General features: G+C 41.1%; 1 protein-coding gene and 1 long non-coding RNA gene across 6 annotated transcripts in view; one reads left to right on the plus strand and one right to left on the minus strand.

Moving 5' to 3' along the window:
* Positions 1-16,300, minus strand: part of LOC106729726 — a 280,510-nt gene that overhangs the window by 108,787 nt on the left and 155,423 nt on the right. For 3 of the 5 annotated variants that reach the window (XR_004313487.1, XR_004313486.1, XR_004313476.1), the window contains one exon: positions 12,064-12,162. The exons of the other annotated variants lie outside the window; for them this stretch is intronic. This is a non-coding gene — a long non-coding RNA (uncharacterized LOC106729726). The remainder of the gene's footprint in view (positions 1-12,063; positions 12,163-16,300) is intronic. 5 annotated transcript variants of the gene reach the window in all.
* SYNPO2 (synaptopodin 2) overlaps positions 1-16,300 on the plus strand; it is a 156,559-nt gene that overhangs the window by 82,908 nt on the left and 57,351 nt on the right.

The raw sequence follows: 16,300 nt of genomic DNA on the forward strand, positions 1-16,300 counted from the left end.
AGGTTACTAAGCACTGTGTTCTTTCCCACAGCACCAGGTAACTGCTAAATCAAGAGCTCATTTCTACTCATTGGACTAGCCCAGTTCATCTCTGTGTCCAGCCCAAGAGCAGTGGACAAGAACTAGTGTTTTCCTAGCCGAAAAGCTCTCATTCTTGAAGGAGGTTTATAATTAACCGAAATTACCCAAAATGCTGGAAACAATGTGGCAAATCACAAGAAACAGCACCTCATGCATTTTTAGCTGGCCCACCTGCTCCAGGATAGGCTCTCTAGCTGAGTAGCCAACAGCCCCGTAACCGACCTGCCCCACAAGCCAGCCCAGAACAACCCAGCACATTCTGAGTCTGCTCTTCCTTTTGAGGGTGGTCTACTCTGTTCTCCATCAACAGCCTGGGAAACTAATCCTAGGCATTAGAGGGCTTGATGGTGGCCAATTAGAGCAGAGTCCCCACAGAGCTACCATTACAGACCCTCCACATCAGTACCCTCCTCCACAAACCATCCTCGTGATTAATGTGATCACCATAATTGTTGGCCTCCTTTCTGAGAGTCTTGGCCACATGGGGAAGAGTTGAATGTTTTCCCTGAATGCATTCTTTCCAAATAACTGTATGTCCTTAATTGTGGAACATGTCATGAGTTCTGATGAGGGGGTTGCCCTAGAGAAGCTGAGGATTGGCCCCAAAGGCCTAAGGGAGCCAGTCAACTCATTTCCCACAACTGTGTCCCTGCAGCCACAGGCATGAAGCCAGTTACTCTACAATTAACAAAAGTGAGCTTGTGGCTATTGCTATTGTACTTTTTACTCCTATACCTTTTGAGGGAATATTGGGAAATAAAACTTTCCTTCTCCCTCATACTCCACAGATTTGGCACATAATAATTGACTTTTTTTTTTTTTTTTTTTTTCCTGGTCAGGAGAAATGCTTAAGTCAAATGAGACTGATTGGAAACCTGGACCCCATCCAGAAAAAAATAGTTGGTTATTCTCAAACTAGACCACTTGAGGGCAATACAGCCTTAGGAGTGTGTGTGCTTTGCCCAACTAATGAGCAGCCTAAGGAGTAAACAGGCAGTGTGGGGTTTCACATACAAACTACTGCTACGGGAATTCAGGAAATAAACCGTAAACAATGAGAAAACACTCCCTGGGCGCCATCTCCAGTTTAAGGCTGAAGGAATAAATGTCTAACTTTAAATGTACTTTGTTTTCTTACATCACGTAATTACTTGGGGCAGGCACAATATAAATCATACAAGGAGAGATTTAAAACTGGAGTACTAACTACCCCCCCCCAAAAAGTCCAAGACAGTATTAAAACAAAAAAGCCTAAACTAAAATATATCTCACAATTAACCTGGGAACAAGAGCAGGATACGTTTGCAGGTCCTATGCTCTTCTTGGGGACACATAGTTCTTCACAGCTAACATGTCCCTATTCTAAACTCTTTTAACCTATGCAAAAGTGCTGCCTCTCTGCCTTTCTTCTATATTTTGGGAGTAAATCCAGGATGGGCAAGTGAAGATAAAGGGAGAATGGGAGGAAGGGGAGGAGGAGGAGGAAGGCATTGCACTCTGTCCTCAGAGAATCACCAGTAATGATCTATAAGGAAATGCCTACATTTCCAAATATCTACATTTCTACATAGTAAATCACAGAGGTGCACTAATTCCACTCATCTCCCACCCCTCCCAATGAATTGTTTATACATACATTTTGGTAGTTTTCACAGGATGCTAATAAACAAATTGTAATGGATCAGCCTAGTGTGATGGAGATGTTTAAATTCTCTTTCCGAACATCACTGTGTAAACTGCCTAAATTACAGAGACCAATGACTGTCTCCCAGAAACCCATCTGGAAGGCATTTTACATCCTTCCTCTGCTTTTCTTTACGGGATACAGAAAGAACATGAGAGTTCTTGAATACATTTCCCAGATTATTCAAAGAGGCCAGACTCTTACTTCCAGCACAATTATTTTGCGATTTTGACAGTGGGGAACAAACTTCCAAAAAGAAACTCATTCTCTCTCAAGCATGAAGTACATTGCTGACAGGGCCAAGGTGTTTAGGTGTGAACTCCTTGGTTTTCCTCCCTTCATTTCAGTTTTTCCTTCATTTCAGTTTTTCCCCTTCAATCTCTTACGGGATCTTGTTCCATCAAATATCTTCCTGACTCTACCCTTTTCTCTTCAACCTTTTCCTACTACACTTGCAGAAAGTCTCTTCTCTGCCTTGTTCCCTTTCCCAGGTCCTATCCTCTCTCCCTCCATTCATAGATTTCTTGAAAGAAAGGTCTCCACGGGGCCTCCACACCTTTGCCTCCCTTCACTCTCTCGCTTGCATTATCCTGCCCCAACCACTCTTCTGGAGCTACCTTGTGAAGCTCATCAGGAATTTACGCATCACCAGGTGGTTCAGCGACTTCACGTTTCCCCGGCGTCATCACACGCTTATGCCCACAGGTGTGACACAGACCAGACATCCCCCCGCCCCTCTCCTTTTGAAATTCTTTCTTCCCCTGGATTCAGTGACACTTCTCACTCTCTACCCATTTCTCCTCAGTCTCTGTTGGCTCCACTTCTTCTACCGCTCTCTTAAATGTGGGAATTTTTCAGAACTCCGCCCCTGTAACTCATTTAACTCATTTAACCCTCTACCGAGCTCATCCAGTCCCACAAGTTTTACCTCTTTGCCCTTGACTTCCGAGTATATATTTCTCTTCCACGCTAGGTAGCTGACCTTCCAAATGAAATATTTATCACTTCTCAAACAAAAATTCCCCAAAGGGAGCTCATCTTTCCTACACAGCCTCCCCATTTCCCTGCCACAAAGTTACTTCCCTCCTTACTATTCCTCAACTCTCAAGACAAAATTTCAGCCACCTTCGACTCTTACTGTGCTATCTGTAAACTGACTGGACGTTGGGAGTAGAGGATGACGCAGTGCCTCTGCAGAATCTCCCTTATGCTCACAGTGACTATGCTCTACTTCAAGCCTTCATTTCATCACCTGGAGTTTTGAAATCATCACTGCCAGACTGATGTCTCTGCCATTAATCTTTCTCTTCCCCATTCATGCCCAGCCAATATTTGGCCATTAGCTATTTTCCCAGCCTGCCCCATACAAAAGTAACAGTAGTTGCTTCCAAAACAAATGGCTGGGAGACAACAGTGGGAGGAACGGAAAGTTTACATTTATGTACCATCTTGTTTCTTTAACATTCTGTGTCCCATGAATATATTAGCTATTAAGAATATATGTTTAAGTTAAACATCATTACCTATTAAATTAAAAAAAACCAAAGGAATCATCTTTTTCACTTATCCTTCTATTCAAAATCCTACATATTTTGCTTCAGGACAAAGTCAAACTTCATCCTATTGTTCAAAGCTCTCTGAGGTGTGGTCACAGCCCACCCTTCCAGTGTTCTCTTCTGCTCTGCTATCTGTCTCCACTATTGCACACTCCACAGGCCCGGCACTCTGGATTCTGAGGTGTCCATGGCTTTGTTTAAACCATTCCCTGTGCCTGAGGTGCTTTTCTTCCTACCAGATGTGGTCCTATCTTCCTTCCTTCCAGCTTCACCTCAGAAGGCACTATTTCCAAAGTGCTTTCTCAGATTCCAGCATTTAGAATGACTCCTTCTCTTCTGCAGGTTTCCTGACCTCAGCACTTGATGATTCTATCAAAGTCAGCCTGGTTTTGAAGCTGTCTGTGCGTGTGACTGTTCTTATGCTGTTCAACACTTTTCACATGATGGGTTCTCAGAAAGTGTTTTCTGAATGTCACTGGTCCTTAAGACACCAAGGAGCCCAAAATTAGAATTCTTTGGCTGTGAGGTCCAATGGCATCTTCGTGTCATCCCTGGTGCTTGTCATTGCCATTAAGAACTATAAAGCTTGATGGGGCCCCGGTAGTCAGTGCTTGTCCAGTTATGGTCCTAGACAACCTGCTACTGGAATACATGGAGTGCTTGCTAACATGCAGATTCCTGGGCTCCAATTGAGACCTGCTAGTTCAGAATCTCTGGGGGTAGGATTTGGCAATCTGTAATTAAAGCAAGCATCCCACGTGATCCTCACGACATTTAAGTTTGAGAGCCTCTAATAGGATAGAGCAGGGTTTCGGGGGTGGTTTTAGAGAAGAGAATCCCTGAGGTTTTTTCCCCTGAGATTTTCAAACCTGGTCCTGCTTGTCTGTTCAACATTCCTCTGCTTCTGCCAGTCTGTCAATCCTACTGCCCAGCCTGCTCCATGTGCCTCGTGCTCCTGGAACGGGACTCGCCCTCTGTCTCTCCTTTCAGGAGACTGACAGCAGAGCTGTCAAGCTCTGATTCCCTGCAGAAGTTGGCACTGGCACCTTTTAATTGGAGAGTGGGGGCTCAGATTTCAACAATAATCTTGTCTTTTTTCAGTCTTCTCTTCTTTCCTGTAACTGCTGTGAGCAAGTGATTATCTCTGTGTTGTAGACATGAGGATCCTGAGGCAGGAAATGTTGAGACTTGCCTAAGCCTCTGACATATTAATAGAGTTAATGTCAAAAGCCCAGTCATCCAACTTGGCATCCTCAGTGACCATTTTGTCAATCAGTAAGTCAATCAATTAATCAACAAGTATTTACTGAATGTGGATTAGGTGTCCAGAAGAGTCTTGTTTAACATCTGCTGGCTGGGCTGGGCCCTGTGCAGAACTTGGGTCAGTGACCTTACATTATCCCTGATCTAGGGTCTAATTCTGTACCATGCTGTCCACTGTTGGCTGCCTTCATGGTTATGCCAGGTTGCTGAGCTCTATTTCTCATGAACACCACCATTTACTACATAATTCTGCAGCCCATAATGAAGTTAAGAGGAACAGAGGTTAGGCCAACTCCTCCAATGTGACACAACTGTTCAGCAATCTTAGGTTGATGTTGTTCCTCTGATAATGCTAGATTTTCCTTGGACTTCCATTGAGTTAAAATTAGAAATTCTGCAAACAAGTATGCGATACCATGAAAGAAACATTTTTCACTCTCGTCTACCAATCCATATCAGACTCAAAAAATGGCATACATTGTCACAATTAGATATCCTTTTATATGTTAAGGTTATTATTTGAACCGATCCATTGCCCCCAACCCCATGCCCCTTTCCCAAACCAACGGGCAGGCAGAATGTGTTTGTACTACAGGCCACATTCACTGACACTTGTATTTTCATTTGTTTTCTAACAGTCACAGTGGAGACCATAACCGTGAATGTACAAAATAGTTTGCTCTTTTCTACCAGCTTACTTTTTTAGGAACCAAAGATAGTGAAGTAAGTTCAATGTGCTTAAAAATGTCAACTCAAGTGGGAATTTCTGTGCCAAAAGTGTCCTATAAGTTATCACACATTCTGCAAGGTCACCTGGGGTGCTGAAAGTCAGAATTCAACCGTCAGAGGTTACCTGTAGGGAATCTGTATCTTAATAAAATTACCAAAGTTAAGATCTGAAAAAATGTTGCCCTTTTACTTTTCTTAGATTTTGGCAGGGAGCATAGTCCTTTACTGAGAGGGACTGTGGCCAGTAACTTTACCTCCACATTGTTCCACACTCTATTTCAGGCTGACTGTTGTACATGCTCTTCCTTTTTCCATCTCATCTACCATTAAATAAATGACTGCCCTGGCTGGATCAGAGGAACCAGGAAACAGAATGTTCTCAGCATGCAGTTGACATTGCCCCCTAACGCTTCCAACAACTTCCCCTATCAATATCTCTGAAAGGGCCAGGAAATTCCAGTGGATTGCTGATGCCCATTCATGTATATTGCAAATGTGTTCTATGTCTCACTCAATAAAAGCACTACCGTTCTACTGAGTTATGCCAAGACAGAGTTTTCTTTAGCTATCTCATTGTTCTAGGTGAAATTACAAATAAATAAAATCTCTAATGAGTTAATTATAGATCTCCAAATGGACAAAGGTAAAAGTTAATTCACTGGATCAGGTTCACAGAACAAGTTAATAAAGGTAAAACAGATGAAGAACTAAGGTCGGATAAGTTTCTTCTAGGGTTATAATAAAATCTATTTTCTTTTGGAACATAGATTGACCCACCCAAATAACACCAAGGGAAAAATCAAATAATACGCTTTTCATTCTTTACAATTTCACTTTGACTCAAAGATAATGTTGCAATTATTTCTAATTTTACTTTCTTCGGTTATTAAAGTACCTAGTATGTACCAGAATGACTGCTTCTAGACTCTTTTCTTCACTTAATACTGATACATCTAAGAGTAGACAAAGAATAAGATAGCTGTTTACATGTCCTAGCAGTGCTTTAACTGTGTTCCATTTTTATTTTTTAAATAGCCATTGCATAGTCACTTATCCCATCTCTAGGTGTTTTACATACTTTTTCTATATTCACAAAAACATGTAAGAGATATATTATCATCATGACTCTACAGAAAAGAAAAATGACTCATAAAAGTTACATAACATATGAAGTAATTATCTCAGTGCCTGACATGTAACAATTTCTCAATACAGATTAGCTAAAATTATCATTATTTTCCCCAAGTTCATACAAGCTACTAAATGGGGGAATTTGAGTTCAAACGCAAGTAAAACAGAATGCTTTTGCTCCTGTACACACATGGCCTCAGTTTTCACACACAGACTCAATTTTGTGAGCAAAAGGCTATTTCATCCTGTTTATCTGAACAGCTAGAAAAAGTGTTGTATAAACTATATTTATCTGTCAATTTCTCTAATATTAATTTATGTGTGTGTGCGCCTGAGGGTCTCACTGTTTTATTCTGTTCTGGTTTTGTTTTTAGCTTTTCATATGGTACACTATCATGCTTTTAAGAGCACCTTTAGACCAAGAAGGATGCTTATTTTCCTTGGGGATGGGAGGAAGGTGTTAATGGAGAGGCGTATAAATGTGAGATGAAACAGTCCTGTTCCAGGGAAGAGCAGGGAATTTCCCCCAAGGCAGGGGCTCCTAGCACAACCTTACACAGCAGGTTGGGTGATACCTCTTTCTAAAAATAGGACTTGCTCAGACTCTACAAGGTGGGACGTTTGGATTCTACTTTATTTCTTACTGACGTTTTGAAAAGTACATCCAGCATGACTCTTAGAAAAGCTCCAAGGATCATTTCTCTATCTGTGAATTATTCTGAAGAAGATCTGTAAGGATCTGGACTTCGTTTGTAAATTAATAAATGACCATAGCTTTCATTTTGGGAGTAGAAAGAAATTCAGTTTACATTATCATGAAGAGTTCCAGATCCAGACCTCCCAGCCCTTTTCCCTGTGAGCACATATATTAGAGCTAAGGAGCTGCCCATGTGGCTCTGCCCAAGCACCCTGCAGGCTTCTCTGCAAAGGTCAGTGGCTGAGGAGCTTCACCAGGCAATGTGCACCTCCCTCTCTTATTCTCCTTTCCCTTCTCTTTTTTTTTCTTCCTCCTAGGTCTAGTTACTTCAGTCTTACAGGTCTCCAACTGAAGGCTTAACTCTGATTAGAACTTCTCCAACTGAGTAAATGTTATTAAAAGATCACTAAACTGGCGTGAATGATGAGCAGCAGGCCTTGCAGTTCCCTTCCTTGATTAAGAAAATGAATAAGGTATTCACACACACAAAAGAAGTCATTGAATTAGGCCGTGACCAGGCTTTGGAAATGCATGTGAATTCCTGGAACCAGCGATCTTTCCTGCATCATTTTATATTTACACACAAGTTAGCTGATTTGGAATGGCATCTTAGCCTGGTCTGGGCTAAGTCTCAATATATAATATGATTCCATTTTTATGACAAATTATTTTATATATAATATATTTACTTCAAATGTATTCTATAACACAGCAGTTTCTCTGGGAAAAGAAGATAGAAAAAGTTCTTAAAAAGTTGTAAGAATGTTAGGCTGCATCATGAGATACTGTTTCCTCCTGGTTTTTACTAGCCAAGTTACCTAACCTGAATTTTTTCCCCCTTATTTAAAAAATCAGGACAATAGCTACCTCTTAAGCTTGTTGAAGCTTGGTGCTTTTGCCAGAAGATTGAAGACACTTGAAATCATCAGGCCTTGGGTCACGATTATGCCTGTGAGACCCTGTGCCCAAACTGGGGAGGAGATTGTCAGCTTCTGGGGGAGTGAACAGCATGTGCAGAGATTTCTGGAGTGCAACTGGAAATAGCTAAGGCTTTGGCAAGCTTAAGACAGAGAGTCAGGGCCTCCAACTGTGACTCAAATTGGCCTATGACTCTAAACTTGTTTGTACCATTCTCTCATTGTTTCATGTATATTCATCTCTCCCTAGCAAGCCTGAAAACATCTGAAGACAGCTCATGCTATTTCTGATTTCCCAAAAGAATCTGCCAGAGTCATGGGCTTGCCTTGTTGACTGACTGACAGTCCCTGGTAGCAGTGACTTCAGCTGCAAATAAAGAAAAATTGTTTATGACCCAAGTAATAAAGGAGTGTGTCATGTAGTCATGCCTCTGTGGTGTTACACTGATCATTAAGATAGAAATGCCCTATGAGACAGAAGTCAGTCAGATACACTCGGTATTCGGGAATCTTGTGGCAGAGACAGAAGAAACATGTGGTTGGATTACGAGTCAGGGACTTGGTGGAGGAGGCTCAACTTGTGCTCAGGCAGGGACCTGGGCAGAAGCTCTCCCAAGAGTGCACGGTCACTACCAGCAGTCTCTGAGAGCAAGCCTTGAAGCCTGGAGGCAGCAAAGTCCTCTCTCCATCAGTAGACACACCCACATTCATTCATTCAGATATTCTTTAATTCTGATGTTAAATATGATATGGTAGGCACCATGCTCAGTGCAATGAATATAAAGATGTGTGTGCATGGGCTCTGCTTCCAGTGGTGAGACAAATCTGTAAACAGATAAATTATGATGTCAAGCTTAATACCCTATGGCAGCATGACCTAATGAAAAGGGCTTTTGCAAAAGAGGGGAATGGACCTATCTTTGAATACAGGCTTTGCCACCTATTATTGGTTGCGTGACTTGGATTTTTTCAGCTTGCTTCTTCATCTGTGAATCTGGAAAATTATACCTGTTCCTTGGGATTGTTGAAAGTATGACATGAGAAACATATAAATAACAGCTGCCACAGTGCATATGATAGACCCTCAGAAAATATTTGATTCCTTGCTGTATAATAGTAGACTGTACAATGTTGTGGGTGCCTGAGGGGAGATTCCACCTAGGAATTAACATTTTTGCTGGATCCTGAAGAATTAATAAGTCCCTTGTTCAATCACTTATTCAGCACATGTTTGCAGAGCATGATTATTGCCAAATATTGTACCAGATGCTAGGGACACAATGGAGAACAAAACAGACGTGATCCTGGACCTCCTAAAGTTTATCTGCCAGAGGGAGAGACAGGTCAACACCAGACAAATGGACACACTGAATATGAGCAGGCGGCTGAGGTGGGGAATTGTGTATTCAGAGTCTTCTGGCACGAGCACCAGGCTAACACAGCCTGGGGCTCAGCCAGGACCAGGCCAAGATGCCTTTCCAAATCAGCTACCTTGTATGTAAACATAAATTTGTGCAGGTAAGATCACTGGTTCCAGGGCCTCAAATTCCATTTCCAGAGCCTGGTTATGGTCTAATTCATCGACTCTTTTTTGTGTGACCACCTTATTCATTTTTTTTAATCAAGGAAGGGAACCACAAGACCTGCTGCTCATCATCCACACCGGTTGAGTGATTTTTTTGGGGTGGGTTTAATCAAAGTTGAGCCTTCTGCTAAGGTTTAGAGACCCTTGAGGCTAAACTGATTAGACTTTGGGAGGGAGAATGAAAAAGAGAAGAGAGAGGAGCAAGAATGGAGAGAAAGAGAGATACACATTGCCCTATTGACGCTCCTCTGCCACTGACCTTTGCAGAGAAGCGTGCAGGGTGCTTGGGCAGAGCCACGTGGGAGGCTCCTGTAGCTCTAACGTCTGTGCTATGTACAGGGAAATGGGCTGGCCAGATATGGTCCTTATATCAGCCAACAACCAAAGGATGAGAAGGAACAAGCCATACAAAGAAGGGAAGAACATTCTAGGTGGAAACAGCATGTACAATTGTCCTGAAGCAGGGAAGGGCTTGGCTGAGAAAGGAAAAAATCGAATAAAAAAGGGAGAAGATGGCATTTAATGAAGTTCAGTGAAGAATTCAGGGGAGTTCATTCCAGAATGAACAGCATATGCAAAGGCGTAGAGTCATGCAAGAGTCTGGCAGGTTCTAAGAATTGGGAGAACTTCATAGTGACCACACTCCAGCTAGGCTGGAGGAGGGAGTGGGGTGAGGGAGAAGGGTGGCAGGAGATGGTGCCAGGGGCTGGGGGTCAGACTGTGGTGGTTGTGGAGGGTCTTGCTTGTGTGATAAGTGAAGACGTTTAGATTGGACTTGCGATTAGCAATTAGGTTTGGAACTCCTGGCCTGGCTCAGCAGCCCCTGCCCAACCTTCCAAGCCTGTCTCTACACCCGCCCACTTACAGCCCTTTCTTAACTGCCCTTCAGTTCTTGGATGCTGACTCCTCTGCATGGTTTCAGCTTCTCTCCACTCAGACGCAAGGCATCTTCTGTTATCTAGAGGCTCTACTCTGGCTCTGACCATAGAGAAAACATCCTTCACTCTGGACCCCAGGAAGGTGGTCAGGAAAAGCTAGGCTCATCTTCTAAAGAAAACTACTCAAACCAAGCAGAATAGATCTGAGAATTAATGGGAAGCCAATGTCAGTCCTTGAATAGTAAAGCAACATGAGAAAAATATTTATTAATCCATTTGACCCTGATTTGCAGAATCAATTAAAGAAGAAGAGATGGAGGGCAGGAAGCCAAATGTGTGGTGTAGGGGTTCAGGGGGTGGGTGGGGGAGGGTGTAGGTCTGGGTGTATGTGTTCTTTTTAAAAGGAAGAAGTCCTTTTACAAGGTGGAAATGAAACAGTACACACAGAAGAGTGTGTAGGGTTGGCCATTGTAGAGAAACATAATTTTATTGAATTGAAATTTATTTGGAAAGCTTTTACTTTTGACAAATTTACCTCATTTTATGAGGCCCCTTGATTTAGCCTGGTTTAAAATTCAGAGGAAAAACATAGTCCAGTGGATCAAATCATCAAGTACAGCTTGTTAACATGTCTGCATGAATTTCTGACGTCTTCAAACAACTCACCACTCAGCTCTTGGCTCCTTCCACTTGCTGCATACTTGTGTGTAAGCTGGCAACTTCCCTCCCTCCTCCACTTACTCTACAAGAACAATTCTTTAAGCATACAAATCTCTTGGCCTGCTGACTCCCATGACATAGGTTTTCTCCTACACAATCCACATCTTCACAGGATGTCTGTTGAGAACCTACTTAACTGCTTCTAGGGTCTTTTTCTCCCCATATTTTTCTTCTTCCATATATATATATATATATATATATATATATATATATATATATATATATATATATATATATATAATATTTATATATAATATATTAATATATATTATATTTATATATATATTATATTTTATATATATGTAATATATAAAATATGTTTTTTGCATTTGAAATACTATTCTGAATTTTCTAAATTATAAAGGATTCTCAAATGAATGTTTGCTTGTATTCAGTGGGCAGAAAATATATCCTAATTAGCAAGTTTAATCCCTGAACTAACAGTGATGGAAGCATGGAGTGATTTCATGCTTCACCTAGTCTTACCCAGCAAGTTGAGAGAGACATGGGCTAAAGCCTGACTGGCTGATCTCCAGTCCCATGCACTGTCCCTGAGCTAATTAATGTTCACTTTTATTCCTGTTGAACATTTAGTTCTTCTAGGAGGCCTCTGAGTCAGTCACTGCCACCATATTAGGCAACCTTCTGACAAATTGTTTCATACCTACGAAGAAACTAAGTGTGGCCTCCTCAGACCATTGGGCCCTGCTGGTGATGTTTGAACTGCCCAGGGGATGAAGCAGATAGCCAAAAATATACCAATTTTAGCAGAAAACACTTGCATCAGTGACAGCTGGAGCACCACAAATTCTATAAACGCACTTGTTACTCATCTGCTGTGCCCGTTGGGTAAGCCAGGTATGTGGCCCACTTGAATGTCTTGTGGAGGAGAGGTTTCCTAGGCAGGCCTCTGGATGGAACCTGAGATGAGAAGAATCACATGAGCTTGGCATTCAGAGCATGAAATTGTGTTATTGGATTAGCCCTAATTTGGAAGAGGAGGTCTATCACCTAAATGGAATTTAGAGTGTTGAGAAGTGGAATGGCAACTGGATTGGGTGGATCGGTATAAGCACTTGTTGATTCAACACATGAACTGGGGGGACCATGAGATTTTGAGTGTTAACTGGTTGCTAAAGTTTTCTTTAAAACTCTTCAAGAGGTTCTGCACCCAAAAGCTTATCAGCCAGAAAAAAAGCAGAGTTTTGTAAAAGGCAAAGCTAACAGTGCTAACTTAGATCACATGACTATAAGCTTAGCAGGAACTGGCGTGTAATTAACATGAACGTGTTGGAAATCTAAAGTCAAAAATGCCAAGGATTGTAGAACAAGATGTCCTTTGTTTATGGTTTTTGGTTATTTATTTAATTTTGCCTTTTGTTTTCTTATCTAAATGCCTGCCCATACAAGAGTGAGATTATCCAGATGGGAGATGTGATAAACCTAGACACTGTGATTAAATTGTCTCATATTTTAACCAAATAACCGTAGATCCCTGTCAGATAAATAATTTTTATTGATTAGTTTTTATCGCTAACTAATGAAAGTACACACAAATAAATGTGTTCTTGTGATGTATTCAGTCTGTTCTTTTAGATACCTTGTGGGTAAGAGCAAGGTTTTTACTTCCAATGCAATTCTCCATAGGGTCTAATTGCTATGAACACTCAGCAGTGCTATCTCATGACCTAAATGCCCATAATTGTTTTACCTATTGATGCAGGATGATCCCAGCCTATAGCTCTCATCTGTGATGCTCTTTAAATTTATGCCTTTGTAATGAATCAAAGTCACTTCCTCAAAAGACAGAACTCAGGTCAGATGTTAGGTATTTGAAGGGAAATATATATCCCAACTTGGAGCTCTAATATTGAGCTCCAAGCACAATGTATGCAATAATAACAGCAGCTACTATTTACTATTTGTTGTGTAACCATTGCTGTGATGAACATTTTTTATATATTATGCCAGTCATGCCTCTCAACAACCCATTTTACAGAAGAGAAAACCAATGATTAATATGTTTGCTCAAAGTCACACAATTAGTGACGGAGGATTTATTTGAATCCAGACTTGTCTGATTCCATAGGCCCTGCTTTTAGAGTGGCTGTACAATGTGTTATTGTAAACTTTGACCCTGGAGCCAAACTGCCTGGGTTTAAATCTTTGCTCTGTCTCCTGATAAGTGGTAAAATGAGGCCTGTGCTAAGTGACTTATTCTCTCTGTACCTCAGTTTTCTCATTTGTAATGTGGGTGATAGTGGTAGTAGCTATTTTGTAGTGTTGTTTTGAGGATTAAATGTGTTTGTATACGAAAAGCTCTTAGAATAGAGTTTGAAACGCGGAAGCATTATGTGGTAAAGGCTTGTTGGCATTATTATACCCACTAGGCACGATGTGCTGCACATGCCTCAGATTTGGAAGTCCCAGACAAATTCATCATCTCATTTTCCCTAAACTTCCTTCCCTGGCTTGGCTGATGGAACTGTCATCCAGCAAGATTCTCCAAACTGGAAAAGTTTATATTCAATGAGTGTTTCATTTGACATAAATCAGTCCTGAATTTCTGTCAAATTCATGTTATAAATATACTATAAATGTATCCCTTCCTTCCCATTCCCACATGAGTCACTGCCTCGTCATGCATTGTCAGAACCAGTGCTGTTCAGTATGTTAAACACGTGAACTGTGGCTAGTTTGAATTGAGAGGCACTGTAAATATAAAATACACACCAGGTTGCAAAGATTTAGGATGAAAAGAGAATGTAAGTGATCTCATTAATGATTTTTTATATTGATTACATGTTGAAAAGAAATTTGGGAAATATTGGAATAAATACACTATCGAAATTTGTTTCACTGTTTCTTTTTATGTTTTTAATGTGGCTACTGGAAAATTTAAAGTTACTCATGTGGCATGTGGTCTGCATTTGTGGTTCATCTTCTATTTCTATTTGCCAGTGCTGGTCTGGACTTTTCCATATGCCTTCTTTCCCTATCTATCAATCAATCTCCCTACCTATTGTTAAAAGGTAAACTGAGGCATATTGAAACTTTTACGAGTTTACTTGAACATGTATAGATTCCAGTTGGGCAGTGCCAAACCAGAAGTGGTTAGGAGCATACCCTCCAACAGGAGCCAGGGGAAGGACAAACAGAGAAGGTGCAGAAGCAAAGATAGGAAATTACTGATTGGCTATAACTTAAAAGCCTGGTTGGCTGTTTGTGATTGCTTGTCCTTAGTGTTTTGATGTTGTAAATTTGAGGCATTACAGGCTTAGGTTTTGGTTTGATTATGTAGGTGGCCACAGCATCAGAGCCACCTCAGTTTAATGGCCTCCTTGTGTAATTAATTTAACACTATCTATCTGTTCCTCTGTTTATCTATCTAATGTTCCTATTTTCTGTCTCACCTCTTTCCATCTAAAGACATCTTTACAAATCTGACCCAGTCTTTTTTGCTAGCTTCAGTCATCTGCAGTGGAAAGTCCAAACTCTATCTGGGGCATACATGAATCTTTCCTCTCTCCCTGCCCACCCAGTCTCAGATCTCGGTCTCGTGTGACCTTCTCCCTTGCACGTCACACTCCTGCGATACTGAGCTGTGTTTTGGTTCCCAGGTCATTTCACACTTTTCTGCCTTTGCACATGTTTTCCCTTTTGTTTTGAATACTCTTTCCCTTTCTAGTCTTCTGAAGTTTTATTTCTTCTCCACAATCCAATTCAGACATCACCTCCTCCAGGAGCCTTCCCAGCATGGCTCATCTCTCCCTCTTTTGCAATACTTCAGTACTTTATACACACTTTTATTATTGCTTTTTACACGTATAACTTGTTTTTCTGTCTGTCATCCCTACTAGCGAGCGTATAGATAATATATGATTGTATCTTATTCATTTCTATATTGACACTAAAAAACAATTGAATAAACAAAATAAAATAATACCTGCCCTCAAGGAGATACACTTTCTTACAGTAAAAGTAAACATAATACCAGGCATAAAATATGCTCAGAGAGAGAGAGAGAGAGATCTATGAATGTCTATCTGTGGTCAGAGAAGTCAATCAATTCTGGTTGAAATCTGAAAGAAGATATAACGAGGGAGGGGAAGTTTGACTGACTGGCTGACAAAAGGTCTCTTGAAGGTGGCCTGATCTGTGTAAATTTCACATAGTTCAGGGCCTGACTCTCAATTATCCAGATTCTGAAACAATCTTGTCATTGTTCAAGCAGCAACCTGATCTGGGGATACTAACTCATGCTCCTAAAGACCAAGACTAAGGGTAAGCTGGAATTCTGATTTCTTCCTTTAGAGAGAGGTCAGAAACACAGGGTATAGCTTAGTGGTAGAGTGCATGCTTAGCATGCACGAGGTCCTGGGTTCAATCCCCAGTACCTTCATTTAAACAAACAAACAAACAAACAAACAAACAAACAAACAAACCTAATTACCTACCCCTCTCCCCCCCAAAAAACTAACAAACAAAAACACATTGACAAGAAAACTGAGTATTTTCATCTTCTAGCCAGTGCTGTATCTTCCCTTAAAAACCACATTGTTATGAAAAGCTGGCTTTGTGTGTGGAATCAGAACAAAGAGGGTGAATTCAAAGATTCAACTGTGGGCGCCTGCAGCACTCACCTCCACAGTCGGATGCACCTGTTACTGTGCGATCAAGCCCTTCATCTGGATACCTTCTCCCCTGGGCAGTGCTTTTATGGGCACTGTCTGCCTCCTACCCTTTTCTAATTTCTATTTCCGGACAACTGCTTCAGAAAGACACATTCTTTCCTTAGATATTAATACCTTCCATTAGACTGCTCTGGTCTGTTTTTAGCCCATTTATCTAAAGTAACTTTGAAAATTCCTGTTTTTATCTGCTGCTGTTGATCTTAGAATTCACTTTCAGAGGCAGCCCCCTTTCCCTTATTCCCAAGATCTTAGATGTCCAGATTCCTGCTACAATGCATTTTGCCTCAGAGGAAGGGGGAAGGAATTTAGGAAGAAGAGGAATGCTTCCTGGAGGAGACAGTATCAGGATTCTGAGGAGGATGGGG

This window comes from Camelus ferus, chromosome 2, assembly GCF_009834535.1.
Source record: "Camelus ferus isolate YT-003-E chromosome 2, BCGSAC_Cfer_1.0, whole genome shotgun sequence".
In the NCBI taxonomy this organism is placed as follows: domain Eukaryota; kingdom Metazoa; phylum Chordata; class Mammalia; order Artiodactyla; family Camelidae; genus Camelus; species Camelus ferus.